Source organism: Carcharodon carcharias, chromosome 4 (assembly GCF_017639515.1).
Source record: "Carcharodon carcharias isolate sCarCar2 chromosome 4, sCarCar2.pri, whole genome shotgun sequence".
Classification (NCBI taxonomy): Eukaryota; Metazoa; Chordata; class Chondrichthyes; order Lamniformes; family Lamnidae; genus Carcharodon; species Carcharodon carcharias.
The window spans coordinates 130,517,870-130,529,546 of NC_054470.1; positions in this window are offsets into that span (position 1 = coordinate 130,517,870).

The window sequence follows — 11,677 nt, forward strand, 5'->3', positions numbered from 1 at the left end:
GCTCTTTCCAAGAGCAACTCGGCTATTCCCACTCCCCTGCCTTTACCCCAAAATCCTTCAAACTCTTTCTCTTCAGATAATTATCTAATACCCTTTTGAAAGCCATGATTGAATCTTCCATTCATACTCTCAGACAGTGTATTCCAGACCCTAGCCACTCAATGTGCATAAAGCTTGTTCTCATGTAACCTGTAACATGGTTCTTTTGCCAATTATGCTAAATCAGTGCCCTCTAGTTCTTGACACTTACATCAATGGGAACAGTTTCTCCCTATCTCCTTTGCCCAGCCCCTTCATTATTTTGAATTCCTCTATCAAATCTCTTCTCCAAGGAGAACAACTCCAGCCTCTCCAACCTATCCACCTAACTGCAGTTCCTCATCCCCGGAACCATTTTCTTGTGAACTTTAATGCACCCTCTTTAATACCTTCACATCCTTTCTAAAGTGGGGTATCTAGAACTGGACAAAATAATCCAGTTGAGGCCGAACCAATGTTTATTACAGGTTTATCATAACTGCGCTCTATGCCCCTATTTATAAAGCCCAAGGTTCAATATTTTTAATTAACTTTGTTCTCAGCTTGCACTGCAACCTTCAATGATTTGTGCACATAAACGCCATTAACCCTCTCTGTTGCCTCATCAAGAAAATCGAGCAAGTTAAACATGATTTGCCCTTAACAGGTCTGTGTTAGCTTTCCTAACTTAATCCTCATTTGTCCAAGTGACGGTTAAGTTTGTCCCAGATTATTGTTTCTAATTGTTCCTACCACTGAGGTTAAACTGACTGGCCTGTAATTGTTGGGCTTATCCTTACACACTTATATGAACAAGGATGTGACATTTGGAATTCTCCGGTCTTTTGACATCACTCCTTTATCTAAGGACGATTAGAAGATTGTGGCCAGTGTCTTCACAATTTCCACCCTTACTTCTCTCAGTATCCTCAGATGTATCTGATCTGGTCCTAGTTACTTATCAATGCTAAATACAGCCAGCCTTTCTAACATCTCTCTATCAAGTTTACATCCAATGTCTCAACTACATCCTCTTTCATTATGACTTTGCCAGCATATTCTTCCTTGGTAAAGATAGATGCAAAGTACTAATTTAGTAACTCAGCCATGCTTTCTGCCTCGATGCATAAATCTGCTTTTTGGTCCTTAATCAGGCCTACTCCTCCTCTTACCATCCTTTTGCTATTTATATCCCTATAGAAGACTTTTGGATTCCCTTTATGTTAGCTGTCAGTGTCAGTCTAGTCTCATATTCTCTATTTCCTTCTCCTATTTGTTTCATTTCCACTCTGAACTTTCTACATTCAGCCTGGTTCTCACTTGTATTATCAGCCTAACATCTATCATTCACATTCCTGCATCATCCTACTCTCCACCTCTTTCTACAACTTGGGCATTCTGGTTTTGTTCTCCTACCTTTCCCATATGTGGAAATGTACCTTCACTGTACCCAAATCATCTCCTCTTTAAAGGTAGCCCATTGTTCCATTACAGTATTCCCTACTAATCTTTGATTCCAATTTACCTGGCCAAGACCCACTCACCTCATCAAATTTGACCCTCCCACAATTAATTGTTAATCTTATTTTTTGCTCTGGATTGCTTCTTGACCTTTTTCATAGCTATTCTAAATTTTATAGTGTTATGATCACTATCTCCTAAATGTTTCCTGACTGACAATTGACCCACTTTGATCCTGCTGTTCCCATTAGCTGAAGCTACAAGAACTGGAGAACACATTTAAAATTTTAGATAAGAGATGCAGAGGGGATGAGAGGAAGAATTTATTTATGCAGCAAGTATTAATGACCTGGAACCTGCTGCATATGAGGGTGGTGGAAGCAGAAACAATCAATAATTTCAGAAAGAAATTGGATGGACACTTGAGGGAAATAAACTTGCAGAGTTACAGGCATACAGTGGGAGAATGACTAGATTGTGCTACACAGAGCCGGTATGAACTCGATGGGCTAAACAGCCTCCTTCTGAGCCATAATAAATTTATGATCTCATTCACCAGAAGGAGATCCAGCAATGTCTCCTTCCTGGTTGGACCAGAAACATGCTGGTCTGGAAAATTTTCTTGATCATCCGTCAGAAACTCTCACTCTCTCTGCCCTTTGCACTATTACTATCCCAGTCTATACTAGGATAATTAAAGCCAATATGAAGATCTCCCAATCCTACAATGACATCAGTTCAATCAAACCTTTACAATCTTTCTTAGCTCTGTGCCCCATCATGCACCTTCACGTTTCTTATTCTGCTCTGCTATCCCCATCCCACCCTGCAGGTGGCACTGCCTTACACTCCTACAATGGAAATCTGATCCTGAAAATCATCGGACCACGATCTTGACAGTTATGGTGGAATTGCAGCCACCAGTGCCTCCAACTCTGACCCTGTCAGAATGTGTGAAGTTAGAAGCTTGTTTACATCCCTGCAGCAGGTACCCATGGCCCAGGGTACACAAAGTGTGCTCACCATGCACCATTTCTACACTGCACAAACACTGATGTCAGGCTGTTGGTAAAAGGGCTGGGTGGGGGTGGTTGGTGAAGGAGAAAGAAGAGGGGCCCCAACTGCCCTGGAGAATTGGCCTCCTTACTGAGGGGATTGATATGAATGTATAGGAACTTCCATCTTTGGGGATCTAGGCTAATTCACTGGCCTGGATCCCCGCGGAGTCAATGTACCCACCCGGAGGCTAGGATGCTTTTTCTTCTCAGCACCTCCATTTTATTTTGGGTCTTACTGAGGTCAGAAAAGTGGGAAAAAACCCAAAATAGGACACCCTGGTCAAGGACAGAAATCATGAGCTCTGGTGCTTCTTCTCTTTCTGGGCCTCTTATTCCACACACTCAATCCCCCCACCCTCACCACTTAACCCTCTCCCTCAATCATACGTGTTACTTTTCCCCCTTTCAAGATTCACCAATCAATTCACCAATCACAGAAAGGTCCTAGGTAAAGTAATAATGCCCATTGTTGGCATCTGGTTACAAATATCATCTGATTTATAAGCAGCATGGGTCATTAATATTAAGAGCAGCAATGATATAATGCATTGTTAGTTTGTGTGCATTCTATGGATGATCCCACTGCAACTATTAACCAAACCAGAGAATACAAATTTTACTTTAACAGCATCATGCAATATTGTTAATTTGACAGGACGAAATCCTAGTAGTTATTTATAACGCTGTGCAGGCCATAACATTGATTTTGGTGATTGCCTCAACCCTCATTACCATGTTCTGGACATTGCACCACATGAACACGGTGACAGTAAATTCATATTTGGGAGAAAGATTCAATACTTGCAACTCAGATAAGCTGCACAAGATCATTTCCATTCTGTGGAAGAATTAGAAGATTTTCTCTTGCCTGTGTGCATGATATTATTCAATATAATTATTTCATAGAAAGGGTGTAATTGGATTCTATTTTATCAGTGATCTCATAGGGTAGAAAAATCAAATGACTCCTGAGCAACAATGTCTTCACTGTCAGTGAGAAGCATTAGAATCCTCAGGCGTCTCTGTGCGACACAACTTTTAAGAGACCAGAGGACAAAGACTGAATGGTTCACAATTCTGTTTGTGTTTTCCTGATCAGCAAGTCTGAAGATCCTGCTGATTGCTGCTTCTTGCCACAATATATTTTCAATATTGACTATGCGGCACAACTTAATCATAATATTTAATTCCACAAAAAACTTATAAAGATACCAAGATAGTGTGGGATAACAGTAAGTTAATCACAGAGCAATCAACTCATGTTAGGAAAGTGGCTACAAAAATCACCAAACTTACAAAAAAATTCAACTAATACAAGCTGATACAACCTTATCATTCTGACATTTCTGATGCCAACCTACAATATACCATAAATGACATCTGCCCCTTTTAAGCTAATGACAGTATCCCCAGGATTTATCAATCAGACATCTCCTACAGCTTAAGAAAAACATAGATTGAATTGTTCATCTGAATTTTTCAGAGAAAGAATGACACAAGGCATATAAATTCAGTACAGTCTGAACTCAAGAACTGGATTGCTTCCCCTTCTCCCAGAAGCTGTCATACAAATTGTATTGTATGCTGTGAATTTACAAACTAAAATGGAAAAATGTAATTAATAAATAAGAAAATCTAACAGCAAAAAAGAGTGACACCCCCATTCCATGCCCCCACCCCACCCCAACTTCCCCCATGCCCCCTGACTATCCACCTCCCAACACCCCAACCACCCACCACCCCTCCAACAGCCCCCAACTTCCCTCCACCCACCCCTCCAACATCCCCAACCTCTCGTAACCCTCCAATAGCCTCAACCTCACCCCACCCATCGACATCCCCCACTTCCCCCCACCCTTCCATCAATCCCCCAACCACTTCCAACACATATAACCTCCCCCACCCCTCAAACAAACTCAACGTCCCCCCACCCACTGCTTCAACACCCCCAACTCACCTTCGCCCTCCAACACTCCCTAAACTCCCTCTCCACCCCTCCAACAGCATTCAGTTGGTTCTAAAATAGAGATTCTGCTTACCATTTTTCAAACAAGAACTCTCAGCTGCTGCGTTGCTGTTGACCTTCGGGCAACTTTGTGGCTTTCTGGCAGGCTTTTCAAAAACAATTGGAACCACGAAGCTCCCTGAAGGTCGAAAGCTGCAGCTCAGAAACTCAGTGAAACTGACCTGAAAGATTAAGTTCTAAAAAATTGTAACTCTCAGCCTGAAGGGTCAGATCTTTTTTAAAGTCAGTCTTTCAGGTCTGCAGCTCTGCTTCTGGCTGCTTAGGCTGAGGGACAAGAAACTCCATTTAGAGCATCGACCCTGGCCCCCCCCCAATCCCCAGTCACTAATCTTTGGCACCACCTATAGCCCCCCACCATCTCCTGGGCCCTGACCACATCCCTGTACCCCACCCCCCCTTCACCCTGCTCTTCCTGTTTTGTATCACTGGCTTTGTAAGAAATGGATAGAGGTTTTGTTTCTTACAAAACTGATAGGAACTCATTATAGGCCAGCACATAGTATATCTAAGTCCCAGGCTATTTCCAGGCAATTCTGCCAGACTCCTACTGTAGCAGGGGTCCACTGGAATGAATAACTTGTGCCTCTCTCTTCATAAACATCTTTATCTCTCTAACTGCCTCACACCTTCAAAAGCCTCCACAAAACTTATCTTTTGACAGCACCTCCAGTCACCAACCTAACATTATTCCAACTTCTGTAGCCCTTAAAGTAGCTTGGGATATTTTGTATTTTAAAGCACTACATACATATAAGCTGTCAATTTTGTGATCCAAAAATTACTCAGTTAGTTTTTTGTTTAACTATTTCTTTCCAATGTAAATGCAATGCTTAATTTATGTAATATAAGAGTGTTTGGCTTAGCAAGGGTTAATGTGGTACTGGAGAACAGTACCGCCCACATTGTGGTGTCACATGAGTGTAGACTGTGTGTTATGAGAGTCTGAGAGAAGTTGACATGAAGATAACACCTAGATAGAGCTATACTTTGGAGGTATGTATATAGATGTGTGTTAATAATATGCTCAACCACACAAGCTCCAGACTTCCTAGCGAGACACCAATCAACCTTACAACATTTTAAATGCCTTACCTTATGAATTTGGATATTGTAATTGACCAAGGTATATAGATACACATTAAAACACCATTTTTCAGATGAAATATTAAACGCCCCTTAATGCTTCCCGGAGAGTGCTGGTCACCCCTTGGATGGCCAGAGCTGAGTGCGCTGCATGGCTGCCCTCTCAACCTGTGACATGGGGGACACGTGTCCAAACCAGGATGCTGAGATTGCAAGGGGCTGTGAGCATCTCCAGCAGTGACTGTTACATGGCCAGTGTTGGTGAGGGGATTGTATAATGTGTGCAGTCCAACTGCTCCGTGGTCCAGTGAAGATGTGGTGGATTCGCAGTCTGTGCCGGGGATGGGGTTGGTGGTGGGTGAGGGTAAGGTATGGAGTGCTTGGTGGCCCTTTGGTGCCTCTGTATTGCTTGCATGGACCGGCAGGCTAGGAGCCTGATCCCAATAATATCACTGTGACTGCGCCTGATCTGTTTCAGTTGCAGAGGCACGGTCAGTTTATAAAGGTGTCCCTAATGTGTGGCCACTCCCGTCACTTACCCTACCCCCCACTTTGATTGCCTGTGGCGGGATGCAGTGTCAGTGCAGCACTTGACTGCCCGCCCAATCTCCCTCAGCAATCGCCTCTGGGGCCAGGCATTATTTGCTCCCTGAGGCCTGTAAACAATGGGTGAGCTGTGGAGAATGCTGCTGCTCACTCACCTCAGTTCTCCCAAAGTGAAAGCACCAAGTGCACGTCGCCTGCGTGCTGTTGTGAAACACGTCGGCGTGCTTTCCTGACAATATGGATAGACAATACGGTGGGGTTCCAAGATGGCCTTTTAATTATATGCCAATGTATTACAATTAGCTCCCTGCTGGCTGCTGGTGGGAAACACAGTCCACTGTTTGCGGGCTGAGCAGACGATCACAACCTGCCTTCATGTCATCATGAAGCAGGTTTGCCATACTTGCTGTGCACACCACCTATCATGCCCGCCACCGGTGAGCTTGGAAAACTCTGCCCAGATAGTGGTAGGTTGGGAAATTTCCTGGCTCGGCATGCCTGCCCCATGGAGGGGGGAACCTCCAGCTTTGGAAACAGTTCGGAGGTGGCCACAGGGCTGCCGAGTGCCAAAGTCAACTGGTTAAAAGACCCACCTTGGATCTCTGGAATTTCATCCCAGCTGCTATGTTTAATATTAGGCTCTCTATCCCTCACTCCTCACACCCCCTTACCCCCCTGCCGACCCATTCCCCTCTCCTCATCCGTGCCAACTCATGCTACCTACCCATCCCCAAATGACCCCTCATACCCTCCATTCCAGTTCATAGCACTTCCATGTCCATTCACCTAGTATGTACCCTGCACTGAACCAATCAACCCTAGCATCTGTGAATAAAAGCCATTTTTAACTTTCTTTGAAAGAGAAAAACTGCTGCTATTACAACCTAAAGAAGTCTCAATCAACCAACTCTTTAAAGTATCAATAGCAAAAACTACAAGCACTTGCTATTCCTTTAGCCCGTGTAAATAAATCTTGAGCCATTCACAATATAGATCTAAGAAAAAAGTTGTTGATCAAGCAATGTTTTATCGAGTGTACAGCTGTTTCAACAAACATATGAAAGTCTGGGCTCTCAGCCAAGCATGCATAATGAGTCATGGAGAAGCTGGCCTGACTCAATGAAAATTGTAGAGGCTGGGAGGTGCCTACTCCATCAATGGAGTTGGCAGTTCAGGAGTGCAGGGCATAGGCTCACTGTCAGTACCCTTCTCCCACACTAGTGAAAATTAGAGGTACATGGTTGGGGACAGTGGTGGGTCCCATCCACCATTTTTAAAGGTCCACAGAGTCTCCCCCAACTCTGCGAAAATCCAGCCCAATCTGTCTTTTCTGTGTGCCCGTAACCTAGATAGCCCGGGTCTACCAGCCCAAGCTGCTTGTCATAAGAGTCACTTGTTTTGTAAGGGCTCTGTTTAACTTCCCAGAGTTCCTAACATTAACTCATCAAGTTTTCCCAGGATTCAGCTGTGTGGTTTAAACACTACATTTTGGGTTACTTCCCCTATCATATTCACATGTTCTTACCTCCCAGCAGTCAGCTCATGAGCAGCACCAGCAGCCACCTTCACAATTGGCAAGACCCACCCTCAATTTTCTGTCTGCACGTAGTTCAACGACCCAAGCAAATGCAAGGACAGGGGAATAACGTGCAAAAGAAATAAAGTTGCATGCATTCCAGATTCACAATGTTTTAGAACTGTAAATCAAATGAAATTTGAAAGGATATTGTCATTTTTTTGGTGAAATGCATAAATAGATCGGTAGAGATCAATACTTGGTGAGATTATGGAGAAAATACTGCAAGGATCATTGCTTTGTGCCTCCTAACGCTAGTCTTTCATAGTATTCTGTTTTCTCAATATGCCCACATTAGTTATTCCAGATATCATTCTGATAAAGCATTTTAAAAACTATGAATATGAATGACAATAACTGGATCTCCAGTCAACTGAAGTCATGTGATGCCCAAGTTCCAGGCAAAGATGATTTCACAGAGCTTATCTGATCATTCAGAAAGCACAGATGTGCACACTAAAATCGGTACCCTGTCAGCACACGAATTTAACATAACCAAAAAGCCAGCTATATCAAGTTTATTTACCATGTTCTCAGTGAAGACTGGCAAGGCTGAACTAGTTGAATTGTGAATAATTCAAGCTGCCAGCCATCACCTTTGCTGAACAGCACAAAAGGAATGTACAAATCTTACAACAGGAGAATGTATTTATCGTCCACTGTTATTCTATAAATGTGTGAAGGGCTACTTAAGATGCAGAAATAACACCAAATGATGGGTTTGGTAGGTTTCCCTTGGCAATGACAGCAAGAAATAGCATCCAATATTCTTAACTGTTAAAATAGTAATGAATGTAGTCCATACATGAATGTTGTGCAATATTTGGGGTTAACCGATATTTAACTCTGTCAAGTTTTGAGCAATTTCAATTGTGCAGAAATGTATCCACCATACTTTTGTTAAACAGTTATTTGTACTTGATGATATCAGGTGACTCCCGGCCCCTTTTCCTCAACCACATTCCTGTTCACGAATGTTTTGAAACTAAAAAAATTTGGAGGAATGCAATAAGGAAAACAAAATTCAATATCCTCCCACGTACTTCCTGTCAAAAGCAAATCCATTAACATTGTTAAAAATACAAGGTAAGATATTGGGCTGAAATGTTTAGCTCTAACTGTCAAGGTTCTTTTGCTAGGAGCCATGCATTCATCTCACACTTAGTGAGCTGAGAGATGTTGATTTTTGCAGTTTTCAATAGTAATTCATTACCAATAATAAGTTTACCTATCTCATGAAAATTAATGTAAAATTATTGAAATTCAGCAGCTTAAGAGCCAGAATTGATTGATTTGACCTTTATTAATCAGAAACCCTCATCCATGTGGGAAAAACATTGAAACATGTAACACAGACCAGGGGGGCGGAGGGGGGGAACAGATGTTGGTATGGTGGTGTGGAGGGGGCTGTGATGCTCTGGTAGAGGAGGGGAAGGTGCTTGAGGCTGCATCTTTAGTGTACACAGGAAACACCAGAATATGTATGTAATAAACTTGGAATGCAAGACTAGTTTCTTGTAAGAAACAGTAAACTTTATTTACAGACTCCAGATGAGGCTACCTGCTTTTTCCAAGACCAATGCTAAAAAGCTCCGCCCTAAAGATTCCCTGTGCTTAGGGCTGATTCATCCATAGATTCACATGATCCTCGTAACAATAAGAAATGATTTAGCTTAAAATCATTCCAATGTTGGGGTCTGGATTTAATGTCCCACTGAAAATATGGCACCTCCAACAACACAGAACTTTCTCAGTACAACACAAAATTATGCCTTTAAGCAATGTTCCCCCCTCAACTCTTATGGAATAAATTCCCAAGAGTGATTATATTGGTGTTTGTGCTTGGCACTGTAGAAATTACTGATGCAAATTGCTGCGCGTGCTCAGTTCAAGGCTTCATATCTACCACCTTCACCACTCGGCCATCAAGAAGATCAGATATAGATCATGGGCAGGATTTTTAGGTCGGTGGGTGGGGACGATCGGCAGGCCCAGGATCGGCCAGGGAATGGACCATGATTTCATGCTGGCTGGCCAATTAAAAATCAGCTAGCATGAAGTGTGTGCTGAAATGCTCAGCACTGCTGGGGTGGGGGCAAGAGGAGGGCGGGCATTGATGTAAGCACGGGCGCAGGCAAGCGCTGAATGAAAGCTTCCTGACGGCAGAGAGCTGCCTCAGGGAGCTGAAAACTTTAAAACCATTAAATAAGGTTTTTAAAATTAGGAAAAAAATGTCCACCTATCACAATCAGTCACCTGAACATATACATGATAAAAATGTTGCCAATAGATTTTTCTTATTTTTATTTAGTTACAGTAACCTCATCCCACCCTTGGATGAGAGTTCATGAAAAATGCAAAATCCACCTGGCTGATTCACCCACCTGCCAACCGTACGGTTGGGACGGACCACGGAAAATCAGAGATAGTTACAACTTTAATGACCTTAGAAGGCCTCTAATTTTCAGTGGGTGCACTTCCGACTTTTGCGCGTGCCTGCCTACCAAAATATTACATGCGCCCATGGTCATCCTGTGTGATTTCGGATCACGCACATGCCTGCATGCCGACCTACAATTTCTGCCCCATGTTTTAGAATGCTGGCAATAATTGTCCTCCCCTTGAAAAAGTCTTATATGGCAAAATATTGTAGTGTGTTAAACTGCAGTACTGCAGCACATAACTGTTGTGAAGTTGACAATGAATGGGTGAAGACAGGGATAAAGATCAAAAAGCAAATGATAGTAATTGTTTTAACCTTCAAAGAAGCCTCAGATCTCACCTTCCCAACTACATTCCAGACCTAGAATCTGGAGTGCTCTCTTCTTGGAAGCAGTCAAGATAAAGAAATGTGCAAGACCCCTTCAGTTTGCATGGTCTCAACTTGCATCCAGATAAAAAATAAATGTGTTGAAATAAGGAAAATTAGAAATATTGTATATCATTAAATAAGCAACTTGGCAGTCACTTTCTGAAAGTCTGCTAACAAACAGCATGTTTGTGCTGAAATTATGTGTGGTGTTTGGGGCTTGCAACATCGCAAGGGTATTTTCTGGCCTGTTAAAACATGGAGTTGGCAATGTATTTGGAAAATGAGTGAAGGGTTGCCAGTGTTACTATGTATGATATGTTTATGATATTCTAGAAACTTACACTGAACTGCTAGTGGTAAATATTGCAAAGCAATATTGTAAAAAAAAGACTTGCATTTATGTAGTGCCTTTCACAAACAATAAATATCACAAAACAAAAATAAAAATACCTGGAAAAACTCAGCAGGTCTGGCAGCATCTGCGGCGAGGAACACAGTTAATGTTTCGAATACATATGACTCTCCAACAGAACTAAGGAAAAATAGAAAAGAGGTGAAATATAAGCTGGTTTAAGGGGCAGGGGGTGGGAGAGGTAGAGCTGGATAGAGGGCCAGTGATAGGTGGAGATAGCCAAAAGATGTCATAGACAAAAGGACAAAGAGGTGTTGAAGGTGGTGATATTATCTAATGAATGTGCTAATTAAGGGTAGAAAGCAGGGCAAGCAAGGGACAGATAGTCCTAATGGGGGTGGGGTGAAGGGAAGGGATCGAAATAGGCTAAAAGGTGGAGACAAAACAATGGATGGAAATACATTTAAAAATATTGTAAATAGGTGGGAAAAGAAAAATCTGTATAAATTATTGGGAAAAAAAAGGGGATCGGAAAGGGGATGGGGATGGAGGAGAGAGTTCATGATCTAAAGTTGTTGAACTCAACATTCAATCCGGAGGACTGTAAAGTGCCTAGTTGGAAGATGAGTTGCTATTCCTCCAGTTAGTGTTGAACTTCACTGGAACAATGCAGCAGGCCAAGGACAGACATGTGGGCATGAGAGCAGGGTGGAGTGTTGAAATGGCAAGTGACAGGGAGGTCTGG